Here is a 19,584-nt window from a genome sequence, read left to right as displayed (position 1 = left end):
GAAACACACACTCACAAAAATTTTTGAAAGAAAAAATCTAAGGCTAGTCGCTTCCCGTTCGTTCTTCTTCGCAACTCGCGCCGATGATTGATTATTCGAGCGTTTTTAACGCACATACACGTTTCTTAACTTTCTTTTTGAATCATTCAATTAATAATATGTGTGATTTATGTTTTGAAGCATGGAAATTATTTAGATCAAAATATGAAACGTTTAAGGGTTTATTTTCAATGTTTTTGATGTTTCTATGCATGTATGAGTCGTGTTATATGTTCTAAGGGGCATGCTGCCAATACATCGGTTGGGTGTTTGAAAGGGTTTAGAAATGTGGGGGGGGGGGGGGGGGGGGGGAGAGGTTGAATAAACACTTTACAATTTTTACAACTTTTCTATAAATGATAATTAATGAAACTGTGGAAATAACTGAAAGATAGATTGAATAAAACTGAGAATAAAGAACACAATATTTATGGATGTTCGGAGACTTAAAATGCTTCTACGTCACCCCTTCTATCTCAAGGATATGATATTTACTAAAAGACTTTGATTAATTACATCAACTGTAATAACCCACTTCAGTTTGTATTTAGCACTGCCAAAAGGAAACTAATAGTATCTTCACAATTTTTATCAGTACGCAACTGATATGTTTCCTAAGCACAACTTGATCTGAAAAGATCGAATAAGATAACAATGAGTGCTTATTTATGTGCTCAAAGTATAGCCTTAACGCTATGAATAAATCTGATGAGTGTTTCCATCTTGTAACTAATCTTTACAAACTGTTTAACTCAAGAATAAATGTACGCGCTTCGAGAGGTTTTCTTGTGAGGACCCGGACGCTAATTCATTTCTTAATCATTTTTGGGAATAATTGGATCAATTCAAATAACTAGGTCTAAAATGTTTTTGTTTTAAATAAAAGTGCGGAACATAATAGAATCAATTTGATATACATGTCAAAATAAAAGTACAATTCTTGTACTACAATATGTTATAACAAACTCATGTTCTTTCACTACATATCGAGTAATGAAAGTAACTCTACTTCACAATCCGGATCTCCACGCTAAAATATAATCTCTCATCCTCGTCTTGACCCTGATCTTGTCCCACCTATTTTCATGCACACATACAAACACAACAACAGCTAGATAATTCCGGTGAGAATAATATTCCCAGTATAAACAGCGTATACATGCAATCATATAAAAACATATATAAAAGCATATAACAATCATCAATAACATGTATCAATCTGAATCATGAAATGATATAAAACTATAACACAAACTCAAATCTCTGACTCGACTCAGATCTAGTCTAGTCTAGGGATCTTGGTTCCCGGACATTGGCATATATTATCGAATCTCAGCAATAAAAGTCGTTCTACTTCTAAGCAACATCGATATCAACCAATCATCCAATGTCTAGGCACCTCTGCCCAAGACTTGGCACCTCTGCCAATGACTCGTTCTCGTAATCTATCTTCTATTCTCTGCAATTATATAAGTCTAGAATAGACATATACATTCAAATAATACAACAGTATTAAAACAATAACAAACAAGTTTGTGGTTTAGGGAAACTCAAGTCAAGTCTAACTCGAGTCAATCTCCGGGTTAACATTGATTTATACCTTTCTCTTGTCGATCTGATGAAGTCGAAGTCTCGAATTCGAATCTTGTCAATGCTCAATCTGGAAATGACAATATCGAGGAGTATAATATCAATACACCACTCAAATCAATACTTAATATAATCAGAACTCAATCTAATTCTGTTTCAACAGCATAATTGCACAATCTCAATAAACCCCAGCAATACAAATTAACAGATATCAATTCCCACAACTGATAATCGATAAAAATACAAATCTGATATCAAATCTCAATCAAATCCATTCTGAAAATTATAACAATTTCATACGGAATCTGTTCTTCAATCCGATTTCGATTATACGATGTCTACTATGTCAAGAACACCATATATCAATTACATCTGATTTATTTAATAGAATATTTTCAAATCATATCAAAACGTAGTAAAACTTACATCCGTGTGTAGCTCTTGTCGATAGGATCACAGAAATATGTTCAGATCGAAAATCGAATGGACGGATTTTGAACAAATCACTTTCTAATCTTCGAAGGAAATTGGTGCTTTTCGGAAAGCCTCCGAGACAGCAGGCTAAAGTATTTGCTTTGACTGAAGAACAAGCACATGAAGCACCAGATAATTTTGTTGCAGGTAACTGTTCTCTTTGTGTTTACCCTGCTTATGTATTGATTGATACGGGTGCTTCCCATACATTTATTTCTGAACGATTCGCATTGATACATGCTTTGCCTGTTGAGTCATTATCTACTGTAGTATATTTCTCTTCACCTTTGGGGAGAGGTCTTATATCAGTTAATTCTGTGAAACATTGTATGCTAGAGTATGATGGTAATGAGATTGAGTTAGACTGCATTGTACTTGGTTTGTCTGATTTTGATTGAATTATTTGTATTGATATGCTGACCAAGTACAGAGCTACCGTAGATTGTTTACATAAGATTGTGAGATTCAGACCTGATATGGCTGATGAATGGAAATTTTACGATATGGGTTCTAGATCCAGAATTCCTTTGATATGTGTTATGTCTATGACTCGATTATTACAGAAAGGAGCAGAGGGATTCCTTGTCTATTCAGTAGATGTACTGAAGTCGAGTCCATCATTGGAAGACCTGCTAGTGGTATGTGAGTTTCCTCATGTGTTAATGAGATTCCGAGGTTGCCTCCAGTCAGAGAGATAGACTTCAGCATTGAGTTAATACCAGGTACGGTTCCTATTTCTCGAGCTCAGTACAAAATGGCACCGATAGAGTTGAAAGAGCAGTTAGAAGATTTACTGGCCAAGTGGTACATCAGATCGTGTGTTTCTCCTTTGGGTGGGGTGCTCCAGTACTGTTTGTGAGAAAGAAGGACGGTTCAATGAGACTCTGCATTGACTACCGGCAACTGAACGAGGCTACGATAAAGAATAAATACCATTTGCCTCGTATCAATGATTTATTTGATCAGTTGCAGGGTTCTTCGGTTTATTCCAAGATCAATCTGAGATCTGGATATCATCAGCTGAGAGTCAGAGATTCTAATATATCGAAGACAACTTTCAAAACCAGGTATGGCCATTATGAGTTTATATTCATGCCATTCGGTTTGACGAATGCTCCAGCTGTATTTATGGGTCTGATGAACCGTGTGTTTCCGAGGTATCTCGATGATTTCGTGATTATTTTTATTCATGATATTTTGATATATTTAAAGAATATGCTTGATCATACTGAGCATTTGAGAACTGTGTTGCGAATTTTTAGGGCTGAGAAATTGTATGCAAAACTGTCGAAATGTGAATTTTGGTTGAGACAGGTTGTATTTCTGGGTCACATTATATCTGGAGATGGAATTTCTATTGATCCTAGCAAAGTTGAGGCCGTGATCAGTTGGCCAAGACCGACACCTGTGCCAGAGATACGCAATTTTATGGGTTTGGCAGGCTATTACCGTCGATTCATTAAATATTTTTCTAGTATTGCTAAACCTATTATGCAGTTGACTCAGAAGAATGCACCATTTTTTTGGTCTGAAGAATGTGAGTCCAGTTTTCTAGAGTTGAAGAAAAGATTGACCAGTGCTACGATGTTGACTATTCCATCAGGTACTGGTGATTTTGTTGATTATTGCGATGCTTCTCACAGAGGATTGGAATGTGTTTTGATGCAGCGAGGACATGTCATTGCCTATGCCTCAAGACAATTGAAGCCACATGAGACTCGCTACCCAATTCATGATCTTGAATTGGCGGCCATTGTATTTGCACTGAAGATATGGAGTCATTACCTATATGGTGAGAAGTTTGAGATTTATTCAGATCATAAAAGCTTGAAATATCTATTTTCCCAATCAGAGTTGAATATGAGGCAGCGAAGATGACTTGATTTATTGAAGGATTTCGATTGTGAAATCAAATACTAACCGGGAAAGTTCAATGCACCAGCTGATGCACTGAGTCGAAAGGTATGTTCTTTGTCCTTATCGACTATTGGTGTTTCAAATTTGATTGAAGATTGTTGTTTGTCTGGATTAGTATTTGAAATAGATTGTAAACCGTTAAGACTCTATGCTGTTCAAATCGAACGAGAGCTAATTTTGAGAATTAAAGCGGCTCAGAAAGTAGATCAGAATATTCAGAACTCGATAGCGATGGTCAAAGCAGGGCATCGATTAGAATATCAGGTTCGTGACAGTGTATTTTATGTGAATAATCGTCTTGTTGTGCAAGAGGTTTCAGACTTGAAACGACAGATATTGTTATAAGCGCACAGTAGTCGATTCAGTATTCATCCTGGTGGCAGAAAAATGTACAATGATTTGAAAAGACAGTTTTGGTGGAAACAGATGAAATCAGATATTGCAGAGTTTGTTTCCAAATGTCTGAATTGCCAACAGGTAAAAGCCTAGAGAAAGAAACCAGGAGGTCTATTGCAAAGTTTATCTATTCTTGAATGGAAATGAGACCACATTTCTATGGATTTTGTGACAAAGTTACCACGTTCCTCCCGAGGTTGCGATGCGATTTGGGTCGTTATTGATAGATTGACCAAATCAGCATGTTTTATTCCGTACAAGATGACGTACAGACATGATCAGATGGCAGAAATTTATGTCATAGAAGTGGTCAGATTGCACAAAGTGCCGAAGTCGATTGTATCAGACCGTGATCCTCGGTTTACTTCGCACTTTTGGCATAGTATACAGCAGGCTCTAGGTACGAAGTTTCATCTGAGTACCACATATCATCCTCAGACCGACGGACAGTCAGAGCGGACTATCCAGACACTAGAGGATATGCTTAGAGTTGTAGTGCTTGATTTTGGCACTAGTTGGCAAGATTCTTTGCCGCTTTGTGAGTTTTCGTACAACAACAACTATCAGACAAGTATAGAGATGGCACTGTTTTGAAGCGCTGTATGGCAAGAAGTGCAGATCCCCTCTGTATTGGGATGATATCTCTAAGGTACCTGAAATTGGACCTGACTTGATTAGAGATATGACAGAGAAAGTGAAGCTGATTCAGAAGAGAATGAAGACACCTCAAGAAAGACAGGCCAAATATGCCAATGTTCGTCGTCGATCGTTGGTATTTGAGGCAGGAGACCGAGTATTCTGGAGAATTTCTCCTTTCAGAGGTGTTGTCATATTTGGCAAAAAAGGGAAGTTGTCTCCACGATATATTGGGCCTGTATGAGATTCTCGAGAAGATAGGAGATCATGCCTATCGACTCGCCCTACCGCCTTCTATATCTGGAATACATGATGTCTTTCATGTATCGTTATTGCGGAAGTATATTCCCGATGCTTCACATATTCTGCAGCCAGATGAGACAAAACTGGATGAGACACTGAGTTACTTCGAGAAGCCGATCCAGATTCTCGATCATAAAGAAAAACAACTCAGAACAAAGACTATTTCGCTTGTGAAAGTTCAGTGGACCTGGGAGACTGAGTCAGATATGAGACAGAGATTCTTAGAGTTATTTCATTGATGTTAGTTTTCTGTTTAGCTTCTGTTATACCTTCTTATTTGATATGAATTGATTGCTTGTGATTTCGGGGACGAAATCGTATCTTAGAGGGGGAGAAATGTAATGCCCAGGATTTTTATCCTGTTAATCTTAGATTGTTGATTTATGATTTGGATACGATTAGAAGGATCATTCCGGGGCACGATTCGAGATAGCGTGTGAGATGTTGTGTGCGAGGACCGAAGGTCTCGCGCATATGCGCTAGACAGGTAGAGAACCTCGCGCATATGCGCGGGGATAGGATGCACATATGCGCGGGTATGGCAGAGGACCTCGCTCATATGCGCGAAGAGAGGGCGCGCATATGCGCGTGCTGCTATGACGGTTATGTGCCGAGACAGAATGCCTCACGCATATGTGCCAAGAAGGGTCGCGCATATGTGCGAGACGTGCAGCAAGAATATGAAGCCACTTGGTCTCCACCATGCATGATATATATCATATATTCATTGTCCCTCGGAATCAGTAAGAAAGATCCGAGAGAAGCCAAGGAATTCTCAAGTTTTCTTTTTGTATTAGAGTTGTGATTGTGCAAGATCCGCCCGTCAGAAATTGGATCTGAATTTAGTTTTATGCTCCTCGTGTCAACGGCTTCACACGGACGTAAGTTTTTTATGTTTTGATATGATTTGAAAATATGATATCGAAGGAATCAGATATGATTAATATATGGTGTTTTTGATTTATTAGACATCGTACAATAGAAACCGGATCGAAGAATAGATACCGTATGAAATTGTTATCATTTTTCATATTTGATTTGATTGTTAATATATAGATTTCGTATCAGATAGTGTTTTTTGATTGATTAAGAGTTATTGAGATTGGTTGATCGAGCAAAACTTGCATGGTGAATAGTCCCAAAATTTATTTTATAAATGAAAGCTTGATTTAAATATCGCAAGTGCACGATAGTCAAGTTATAATAAACGTAAGTGAATACGAGTATCGTTCCACAAGGACTGCGTTACACTATTTTTATTTTCAAGTAAAATTTCTTTAGCAACGATAAAATGAGTTGATGATTAAACTAATGTAAATCAAACAACTAAAATAGTTAAAATGCAAAGAAAACGTATTCAAGAAAGCAATGATTAATTTGGATTAAATCAATTGAGAAATGAATTTGTTGGGAATTAGCAGTTCACCTACCACTCGTGTTTAAATAATTACACTCGACTTTTACCGGTGCATTCGACGGAATTCCCTAGACTAATTAATATACTATGTCGAGCAATATTAATACTAATCATAAACATGCAGTACTCAAGTGTCCTCAATTATTTAACAGTTCAAGATTGCATTACATTCTATGGAATCCACTAGCTTTCATCCGGGTGAACTATCACTATCGACACGTACCCAATTCCGTATATCTATTAAAATTGTAAATCCGTGGTTTATACTATTTGATCCTATTGTTAATTGTTCTATCGAAATCATCAACAACATGAAATAATCAAAGGAAGTTAGCTAGGCTTCGATTGAAACAAGAAAGAACAATAGCATAAACAAATCACTAATAAAAACGTCGATAAATAATGTTAAACACCGAGTACGGGGTAGGATCCCCTCAAATCCCAACAAATCTAGAGTTTAGCTACTGAAATTCATGATAAAAACCAACAATCAATGTAAGAAATAAAATAATGAATAATGAAAATACTAAAGATGACGATGGATGACGGCCACGACGCGTGGAAATCTCGAGGTCTTCGAAATCTCCTTTTTCTAGCCTCTCCTCCAAGAAAAGTGATGAAAAATATGATAAAGTCCCAAAAAGGATCGCTGATCGTGTATATTAGGATTAGGTGTCGGATAGAGTCCATAAAAAGTTGGAAACAAATCTTCCTGAATCTCGCTTCTCGCTAGGGCGGTATATTTTGAACGCCCTAGCGAGAGGTCCTCGCATAAACTTCCTCGAGCATGTCCCTGGTTTCGCTGGGACGGTCAAAGCGACACACTTGCGCATAATATCCTCGACCAGACCAAAATGCTCGCTGGGGCGGTCCTCTTCGATATTTTGACAAATTTTCTTCCACTTTTTGGTTCAATTCCTACAAAATAACCACAAAATACACGAGATCAATCACATGCTAAATAATGCTAAAAAATGCAAAATTAAACTAAAACAAACTAATATGATGCATGAATGCGACTCAAGACCAACACTAAAAACACGTAAAAACGAGTCCTATCATTGGTATATACTGATTTTGTATTACCGGTACTTCGAGATAGTACTGTTATGCCGTTGAAATAGATTTAGATTGACTTCTGATTATATCTGGTATTGCTTGGGGTATATGTTGATATGGTATTCCTCGAATATGTCATTCCAGATTGATATCGAAGGCTTCGAAGACAGATCAAAGCTAGAACCTGATAAAAAAAGGTATAAATCAATGTTAACCGGGAGATCGACTCAAGTTAGATTTAACTTGAGTTTCCCTAAACCACATACTTGTTTTTTATTGTTTTATACCTTTGTATTATTTGAATGTATATGCATATTCTATTGACTTATAGAATAGCAGATAATAGAAGATAGATTACGAGAACGAGTCATTGGCAGAGGTGCCAAGTCTTGGGCAGAGGTGCCTAGACATTGGATGTTTGGTTTATATCGATGTTTCTTAGGAGTAGATTGACTTATATTGCTGAGATTTGATATATTATACCAACGTCCGGAAATCGAGATCCCTAGACTAGACTAGATTAGAGTCGAGTCGGAGATATGAGTTTGAATTACAGTTCTATATCATTTCATATTTCAGATTTATACATGTGATTGATACTGATGATTTTATATGATTGCATGTATATGTTGTTTATACTGGAAATTATATTCTCACCGAAGTTATCCTGCTGTTGTTGTGTTTTTACGTGTGCATGACAACATGTGGGACAGGATCAGGGTCAAGAAGAGGATGAGAGATTACAGCTTAGCGTGGAGATTCGGACCCAGAAGTAGAATAGGTTTCATCACTTGATGTATAGTGATTGAACCCTATTGTGACTTTAATGTAATTGTACAAGACTTGAACTTTTATGTTAATGTTTATATCAGACTGATTCTATTATGTTCCGCACTTGTATTTAAAAAAAAAATTAGACCCAGTTTATTTAATTGATCCAATTATTCCCAAGAACGATTAAGAAATGAATTAGCGTCCAGGTCCCCACATTAGGAATTTGTGTGTGTGTGTTCGTGACTTGAGGTGATGAATTTCAAGCACTATGGGGTTTGGGGAGGGTTTTAAGTATATTTTATACTAATTAAACACTAACAAGGCTTTAAGCATATTAAGCCAACAATTTAGGTCCATTAGTATTAATTAGGATTTAATTAGAATATTAAAATAGTTTTAGTAAAACTAGTTTGTAAATTAAATAGTCGGGTTGATAAAAAGTTCATGTTTTGTTGAAAACCAACATGGATAAAAATTACGTCCCGACGTATAAAATCACCTCAAAACCCCATATTTTCAAAAATAAGAAAAAAAATCACCCATATTTTAAATAATCAAAAACAATTATTTAATAAAAATATTTTTTATTTTTTTTCAGCCATCGGTCTTCGTTCCTCGATAACAACTCGAATAACCTTTAAAAATACATTTAATATAACCATGTAGAAAAGTATACTTTAAACATGCAAATATGAATAATATAGATAATTCATGAAATTAAAATATTTATTTAAAATAAAAAATAATTTAACAATTGCATGCATGTGGATCGCGTAGACTTTAAAATTTTCGAGACATTACAATTTTATTAAAGTTAGAAAGGAATTAGTATTTTAATTAGCTTGTTAATTATTAATTAAGCAATTTTATACCCTTAATTTTACACAAAACGCATGCACACACAACTTTTACACACACCACACCTGTTAGACACACACACACACACATTCTATTGCATTTCCATTTCATTTATTTTGAGAGAGAAGGCTAGGGTTCTTAGTGTTTACAGCAGCCACCTTGCCTCGATTTTTATTCAGCAAATTCACGTATATTTCTTAAAGAAAATCGTTCCACTTCGTCTCGGATCAACCCTCACATTCATTCCGTTTCGGTATCGTCTTTTCTAGAATTTTTAAAGATCAAGGCATGTATATTCTATTGTTTTTACATCGATCGCGTCATATTATGTGTGGTGATATTTATTATGCGTGAAAATCCATGTATGTTGTAAAAAAGTTTGAGCAAAAACGTTTGAAATAATTTTTAGATAATAATTTATAAATCTAAGAACGTGTCTGCTGTCATTTCGATTACTGCGAAAATTCGGTCGACTTTCTGGAAATGTTTTCAATATATAAAACATATTAACTTTTTATACCTTCGATTTGACAGTAAATTCGTATTTTTTGACAAGAAATGAGTGATTTATGATCGATTTTCGTGGGACTGCTCCAACTACGATTTTATGAAAATGCGTTCTTAACGTGTTCTTGAAGTTTATTTGTTGCAAGATTTGTTGGGAACGTTGGGTGATCGCTGCTGCGTTTAGTTTTATTAAGTATGATGTTTGGACGATATTTGGTCTTTCGTTTCATGTCGATAAGCAATTGGATGCATTATAAGTCGTAGGAAACATTTTGGTGTCAAAAGTTCGTTTTCATGGGTTGTGTTGCGTTGTATGAATTGAGTCTTTGTTTTGGGGCGTCGTGTGAGTTTAAATCAGTGACATAACATCCTAGGATGAGTATTATTGTATCGGTTCGAGTCGTTTGAGTGTGACTTTTAAAATGGCATCAAAATGTGTTCTTTTGGTTGGTTGTGCGCAGGTTAGCACCGTAGCGCACACCAGGGAGCGCCGCAGCACCTGTTCTGCGCACGTCTAGCACCACGTTGCTAGACCTGCGGCATTGCTAGCGCTGCAGCACTTCTCTTGTTCATGAATTTTTAAAATACTATTTTTATGCCCATGTCTTCCATGTTTGGGGAATTGTTTACACTTCATAAAGAGATTATTTGGGGTTCAATGTCATGTTTTAGTACGACGATTAAACGTGGTGAAGTCCCGAGTGATTTAGAATGTCATAAGTAAATTGTCATTTCTGGTGACGAGCATGACCATTATGTCCAAGTTATGGAATTAAATGCATGAAATCATGTTAGTATGTGCGGCAGTGGCCCCAAGCGAGATCCAACAAATCTCTCAACACCATGTAAGTATGTACGACATGCAAAAGAAACTATTTTATGTTTTTGAGATATGCAAAATGTTGACCGATTATGAACAGGTTTGGAAAGCCGGTGAACGTGGCCGGGGACCTCTCCACCTTGGTAAAGCATTACCAGGTTTAGATCATGATTGGAAAGCGGTAAAGCATGACCAGTGACAAATCCACCTGGTAAAGCATGACAGGGGATCTCATATATGTGGCAGTGGATTTTCCCTGCCAGTCCAGTACTGTTGTAACGAACCGTACTTTTAACTACTTAAAATTTGCGGAAAAATTAAAAATTTTCTTGAATGCGAAAATAAAATCAATACGGTCGTCACTACATCATCCATTCACCAATAAAAATGTAATGCCAAAGATTTTATATCATGTTAAGCGGAGATTATTGAATTTGAATTGATGTGATTATAATCGGGCTATCACGTGACCAGATTGGCTAAAGCTTATGAAGGGTGCAAGTTTTAGACAGAATTGTTGGCGCCCGAGCGGTAGGAAATGACCGCCCGAGTGCCAGTGTTTGACAAGAAAAGTTCTCGGACAGAAAGTATGGCGCCCGAGCGGTAGAACATTACCGTCCGAGCGCCAGTGGATAACAAATGTAAGTCACGGACAGAGGGTTCCGCGCTCGATCGGTAAAGATCGACCGCCCGAGCGCCGACTGAAAGTTAAGAAAAACGAGACACGTTTCTTTATCATGCAAGTGGAGATATATATACATGTATATCCTTCAAATTCCGTCAGATGAAAAGAAAGAATCGAGAAAGGTTTCTGGGATGGTGTTGAAAATCCTGACGCCTTTATATTTCGATCCGTACGTCCAAATTTAAATCCGAGTATGGCACCGTGTTCCTAGCAACGACAGCTACAACAGGACGTAAGTTTCTTTACTTTGAAATTATGCTATGTCCAGAATTAGATACGATTCATATATGGCGTTCGTGACATACTAGACATCATAGAATCGAAGTCATATTAAGAAACAGATTGATTATGGAATTGTTATGAATTTCAGAGTTAAATTGACTGAGATGTGATGTCAGATTTGCACTGTGGTTGATTATAAGTTATTGGAATTAGTATATACTGGTATGGTATCACCGATATCGCAGAATTATACGGTTGTACCGTCAGAATTTAATAAGACAGAGATGTCTTGATTTAAATAGAATATGGATACAGAATATCGATATTGTCATTGCCAGATTGAACATTGACAGAATTTGAATCGAGACTTCGATTGTATCAGAGTGACAGAACGAAAGGTATAAATAAATGTTGATTCGGGATTTCACAACTCAAGTAGGTTCGACTTGAGTTTCCATAAATCACATACTTTATTTTATTGCATTGATATTTGCAGATTATAAGATTGATATGTTTGGTCTATTGAAATATAGCAGAGCCAGTATTTGAGTCTAGGGCAGATCAGCCTAGCTAGGGCAGAACCGCCAGGTCTTTGACAGAACTGCTAAGACCCTAGACTTACGGTGTATCGATGAGCTTATATGTAGATCGATGTTTATTGTAGACATTCGATACAACATACCAAAGTCTAAATTAGATCGGGATCCCCAGATTAGAAATGTGTCCTGGTTTTAAGTACAGATTTGTATTAATTCCTGTAGTCAGATTGGATACATGTTCTAATGGTTGTTTATGCTCTTATATATGTTTTATATGATTGCATTTGATACATTGTTTATACTGGGATATTTATATCTCACCGGAGTTATCCGGCTGTTGTCGTGTTTGTATGTGTGCATGACAACAGGTGGGACAGGTTCAGGGTCACAGAGGTGAAGAAAGATCGAGTTAGAGTGGAGACTACGGACTTGGACTAGAGATAGGGTTTAAACACTTGCTATGTAGATGTTAAACCTTAGTTGAGACTTACTGTATGTAGTGCAAGATTTGTACTTTTAATACTGACATGTATATTAAGATGTATGCCATTACGTTCCGCTTTTGATAATGTATTTTTTAAAAAAAATTAGACCCTGTTTATTTTAATTGATTAAATTAGTCCCAATGACGATTAAGAAGATGATTAGCGTCCGGGTCCCCACAACAGGTGGTATCAGAGCGATAAATTCTTTAGATTGAGATAGAAGAGGCTAGTGAGCGGGGTAGATTGAGGTTTTCTTTCCTGCTTTTGAATGCTAGCATGTCTTACTGCTTTAATACATGTTACTTACTTATCTGATTTGATATAGTAATATGTTTTATTGATAATGGATCAGCACTGATTCTAGATCAGCGGTAAGATGATCAGAGGAGGGCTGAAGCTGGTTGTTGTATTTGAGTTACTAATCCTGTTGATAACCAAATATGCCTCCCAGACGAATCCTAGAACAGGGAAGTACAACAAATCCTCCAATGGATGTCACCCCGACTCCAATGGAAATGTTACTGAAACGATTTCAGTCATTTCATCCGCCAACTTTGAAAGGAACAGAGAACGTTGTGGAATGCGAGAGTTGGCTTGATGATATTGAAATGTGAAAGGGATCGATTTTAGGTGACCAAAATGCACAACAGAAGCAAAAATTTTCGAAAAATACGTGAAAGATTTCGGCCACCATGTACTAGGTGTAGCATATACAAAATCTCAACTTTGTCATACATAGTGTGTTGAGAAATAGTTACCTATCAACCTCTTGAGGTTGATGATGGCTCCAACCAAGTTGTAAACAAGTTGGCTCTTCAATGGCAAGACCTTCGACAAGCTTCCTTTGAACACTCTTTGTTAAAAAATTAGGCCCACCACCAACTAGCTAGAACCACTCTAATTTTGCACTAAAAAAATTAGAGCATTTTTCTTTGAGAAGTGAATTGTTTCTCCAACAATTGAAGAACAAAAATGAGGGATAAAGCAAGAGGAAATTTCGGCCATTGCATTGTGGGAAGAGAGAAGGAGAGTTTTTCTTGGTGCTTGCAAAAAACTAAAAGGAAAAGATGCATGCCAAGCCTTGGAGATTGAAAAAGTAGTCTCCAACCCTTCACCTCCCATGCATGCAATATTATATGGTTTTTTAACAATTAAAAAACCCATGGACTTAATTTAATTATCTCAAACAAATTTGAGACTAATTAAACATTACTTGAATTTACCCAAGTCCCACTAGTTAAATAATTTATTTAAATTGAGTTCTACAAGATTCAATATGATTTAATTAATTCAACACTTGAATTAATTTAATTATTTGTATTCTACTAGGCCCACTATTGTTTAATTAATTCAACACTTGAATTAATTTAATTTATTCCAAACTAATGTTTATGAAAATCACAATTTTCAAATAAATTTATCTATTTGGCCAACTTTTAATTTAGGAACAATTCCGCAAATTAAAAGTTACATTTCCCTCATAGAAGTCATACTTCTATTTTTCCTTACGCTTATAAAATCATTTATAAGCAACACATTGAACTATTTTACTTCTCAACGGGATCTAGAAATCTAGTACTTGTGTGGCCCTCAATGGTTCATTGATACAACTAGCCGTGGGTTCACATCTCTATGTGATTCGGACTAAACATGTCCTTATATGAGCATACCCGAATTGCTCCATTCTTACTTATCAACTCTTTGATAACAAGAACGTTAGAACTCAAGTCTGATAGTACCCAACCAATCATGTTAAACGCCTAGCAGCATCGCTTACATGATTGCCTAGGTATCAAATGATAGTACCTGCAAGAACCATTCAAATATGGTTAGCGTACAGTACGGTCCCTTCAACACAAATATCCCGACCGATTCGACAACCATTGGTTTATCGAGAGTTGTCAATGAATCGATTCTATGTGTCATGTCATAGTTGCATCGATAGTGTAATCTATGAAACCCCTTTCATAATTACCACCATACTCTGATCGAAGATTTCAACCTACATACACATGAGAACACATAGGATATCCATACCCGAAGGTAAGCGGTGAATCCCCGACTACAATGCATCGACTCCTATATGTTTCGACAAAGTACACAACCTTGCCACCTGATGACCCCATATGAGTCGGTAAACAAGTCAAAGTACAATACTAGCACATAGAGTCTCAATGTTGTCCCGGGTCATAAGGACTAATGGTGTACAACCATAAACTAGGATGTTTCCACTCGATAAGTGAGAACCACTTGGAAAGTCCTTTATAGAGAGTTGTTCAGTGCACTCTACCAGGAGCACCTATCTGCATGCTCGGACATCACATCACAATGTCCCCTACCAATGAAACATGGTACTCACATCGCAGATACTAGTCTCGAACTCGAGCGGCCTATATCCTTCTTAGCGGCGGCTGAATCGACTAGGAACTGTTTAGAATATACAGTATTCAAAATATGAGTTTCATGATATTCGTCATATGAGCATCTCATATTCTTTCTACTATTTGTATATTCAAGGACTTTTTCTATGCAACTAGCATGAGTATACAGATAAAGATGTGCCAAAACAATAATTTCAAATATTATTAAAATAAAGATTGCTTATACATAGAGTGAACACTCGGCCAACACTTGGCTCGACGGGCACCTACTATAACAATCTCCCACTAGAACTAGAGACAACTACCCAAATGCTTCAAACCCATTGATTCGCGATGCATCTCGAATAATGGTTTAGGTAAAGGCTTAGCTAGTGGATCAGCAACATTATCTGCGGAGCCGACTATGTCAAAAGACACTTCTTCCTCTTTCCACAATCTCTCCGAGGATGTGGTACTTTCTCAATACATATTTGGACTTCTGATGAGACCTTGGCTCCTTTGCTTGAGCTATAGCTCCCGTGTTTTCACAAAACACCGGGATAGGAGCTACTCCATTAGGAATGACGTCCAAATCTTGGACAAAATTCCTTATCCAAACAGCCTCCTTTGTTGCATCTGATGCAGCAATGTATTCGACCTCTGTGCTTGGAACTCTTCCAAGAGACAGGAGCACCATTGAGCATGAATACAAACCCTGAGGTTGACTTCGAGTCATCGATATCGCTTTGGAAGCTAGAGTCGGTATAGCCTTCCAATTTCAGTTCTCCACCCCATAGACCAAGAACAATTTATTGGTCCTTCTCAACTACTTGAGGATGTCTTTCACAGCTTTCCAGTGTGGAAGACCAGGGTTCGATTGATATCTACTCACTACACTTAGTACGAAAGCCACGTCAGGACGTGTAGATATCATCTCATACATGATGCTACCAATCGCAGATGCATAAGGAATGCTTGTCATCGCCGCTATCTCTGCATCAGTCTTGGGAGACATAGACTTGGATAGGGACACGCCATGACACATTGGTAGAAGTCCTCTATTCGACTCATCCATCGAGCACCGCTTCATGATGGTATCAATGTATGTGGACTGGGTGAGACCAATCAATATTTTTGATCTATCTATATAGATCTGTATTCCCAATACAAAAGATGCTTCACCCAAGTCCTGCATCGAGAACTTACTCGCTAACCATATCATAGTTGATTGCAACATTCCTACATCATTCCCAATGAGTAGAATGTCATCAACATACAACACCAGGAATGTCACAACACTCCCACTGACCTTCTTATACACACAGGGTTCCTCAGGATTCTTAGTAAAACCAAACTCTTTGATTGTACTGTCGAATATGAGGTTCCAACTCTTAGATGCATGTTTTAGACCATAAACAGACCTCTGAAGTTTGCATACCATATGCTCACTTCCGACAGATGTAAACTCTTCAGGTTGAGACATGTAAATCTCTTCCTTAATATCCCCATTAAGAAAGGCTGTCTTGACATCCATCTGCCATATCTCATAGTCATACCATGCAGCTATGGCTAGCAAAATCCTTATGGACTTGAACATTGCAACTGGAGAAAAGGTTTCCTCAAGGTCAACACCTTGTATTTGAGTATATTCTTTTGCCACCAATCGCGCTTTGAAGGTCAATACCTTCCCATCCCCCCCAAGTTTCCTCTTGTAAATCCATTTACACCCTATGGGAACAATTCCCTCAGGTGGATCTACGAGATTCCACACTTGGTTCGAATGCATGGAATTCATCTTAGATTCCTTCGCTTCAAGCCACTTGGATGAATCGGCATCAGATAATGCTTCCTTGAAGGTCCTTGTATCACATCCATGGATAGGCTCCTCATGGCCTTCTTCAAGAAGCAGACCATACCTCATAGGTGGTCTTGAGACTCTCTCGGAGCTTCTAGGAGCTTGTATCTCCTCTCTTGGCTCTTCGGGTGTGGGTTCTATAATTGTGGGTGTCTCTCAAACCTCTTCGAGTTATATCATCTCCCCTTTTCTATCCAATAGTAAATTCCTTTCCAAAAAGGTTGCATTCCTAGAAACAAACACCTTTGTTTCTTGGGGATGATAGAAATAATATCCAACAAAATTCTTTGGATATCCCACAAAGAAACATAAAATGGATCGACTATCCAATTTATCACCCACTACCTACTTCACATAAGCAGGGCACCCCCATATTCTAAGATAAGAATATTTGGGAGGCTTACCCATCCATATCTCATATGGTGTCTGCCTTTAAATGGACATTTAGTGGAATATCTTTCAATTTTATGTTATAGAGATCGTTTTCAAGTTCACCTGTACCAATCAAACATCATTCTAGTAAATATTACGAACACCTTTGCAAAAGAAACAAGAATATCCATCTTTATCAACACAGAAATGGAAACAATGTTTTTCACCAATTCAGGTACAAACAAAACATCTCTAAAAATTAACTTAAAATCATTGTTCAATAGCAAGTAAACATCTCCTATGGACATAGCAGCAACTCTTGCTCCATTGCCCACCCTCAAGAAGGTCTCACCTTCCCTAAGCCTCCTACTTCTTCCCATCACCAGTAACTCAATACAGAGATGTGAGCCACAACCGGCATCCAATAACCAAGAAGTAGAGTTAATTGAAATGTTTACTTCAATATAGAACATACCAGTTCCAGAACCTTTCTAGGCAAGATATTCTCTGCAGTTACGCCTCCAATGTCCAGGCTTCTTGCAGTGATGACATTCATCCGCAGTCTTGTCACCTTAACTGGTATGGCTGCCACAACGGGATTTGGAGATTGCCTCATCAAGGGCACGTTCTTCTTGGGAAGGTTGAAAGAACGCTTCTTTCCCTTCCCATGTGGATCAATCTTCGTACCAGATGAAAAACCCACATAAAGAAACAGCTTCTCTTTCTTGATGGTGGACTCAAAGGTCACAAGCATGCTCACCAACTCCTCAAGGGTCGGCTCTAGCTTGTTCTTGTTGAAATTCACCACAAAAGGATCAAATAAGCTAGCAGCGATAAGAGCAACACGTCGGTGGTCAACTCTGAAGGCAATATCAGATCCATGCCAACGATCTTGTCCACGAGCCCAATCAACTTCAGGCAATGCTCATGGACCGAGGCCCCATCTCGCATGCCCAAAGTGATCAGCTCCTTGACGGTAGCATGCCTAAGAGGCCGTGTTTGCTCACCAAAGAGCTCCTTGAGATGCAAACGAATGCCAGCAGTACTCTTTGCATCCTCAAAACGCCTTTGCATCTCATCATTCATAGAATTCAGCATATAACACCTGGCTATCAAGTCATGGTCACACCATTCCTTGTAAGCCTGCAATTCCTCAGGAGTGCAGTCAGTCGGAGCCTCAACAGGGGGTGACTTAGTCAGTGTATATGCTACTCTTTCTGAATTCAAGACCATTTTCATGTTTCTTACCCAAGTGAGGTAATTAGGTCCAGTTAATATGTGTTTGTCGAGTATTGCAGATATCGGATGGCAAATCGAAGACATTGTCAATTTAAACTGAAAAGTAAAAATAGATAAATGTTGATGACTATTTTAAAATATTTAGTAAGATATGAAGTTTGGAATTTTACTTCATAAATATTTGCTCCCACTGTTTTGACATCTTTCACTACCCTCTAGTGAAAACGGGAAACTCATTTCCGCAGTAGGTACGTAAGGTCCAATTAGCGAATTATGATCCCGAATAATATCAGCCAATCACAATTCCTAAAAGGTAGTTTCCAATTTCATCACAATGCAACCCTCTACATAAACTTTTGTCTCACGTTTGATTATGACCCAATAATATGACATCGTTCATCTTCACGTGTCAAGCCTTACCCATCGATGTTGAACCTTAATGGACGGTCACCATGAGTGTTAGAGTAGGTGCACGTCGAGCCAAGTGTTGGCCGACTGTTCACGATGAAACTCTTTGTATTAAATGATCTTTATTTTAATAATATTTGAATTTATTAATTTGGCGCATCTTTATCTTTATACCCATGCGAGTTGCATAGATAAAGTCCTTGAATATACAAATAGTAGAAAGAATATGAGATGCTCATATGATGAGTATCATGAAACTCATATTTGTAATACTGTATATTCTAAACGGTTCCTAGTCGATTCAGCCGCCACTAAGAAGGATATAGGCCGCTCGAGTTAGAGACTAGTATCTGCGATGTGAGTACCATGTTTCATTGGTAGGGGACATTGTGATGTCCGAGCATGCAGATAGGTGCTCCTGGTAGAGTGCACTGAACAACCCTCTATAAAGGACTTTCCAAGTGGTTCTCACTTATCGAGTGGAAAAGTCCTAGTTTATGGTTGTACACCATTAGTCCTTATGACCCGGGACAACATTGAGACTTTATGTGCTAGCGTTTCACTTTGACTTGTTTACCGACTCTTATGGGGTCATCAGGTGGCAAGGTTGGGTGTTACGGCGAAACATA

The sequence above is a fragment of the Primulina eburnea genome, chromosome 3 (genome assembly GCF_022965805.1).
Source record: "Primulina eburnea isolate SZY01 chromosome 3, ASM2296580v1, whole genome shotgun sequence".
NCBI classification, from domain to species: Eukaryota; Viridiplantae; Streptophyta; class Magnoliopsida; order Lamiales; family Gesneriaceae; genus Primulina; species Primulina eburnea.
Note: the sequence above shows the minus strand (reverse complement) of the source record.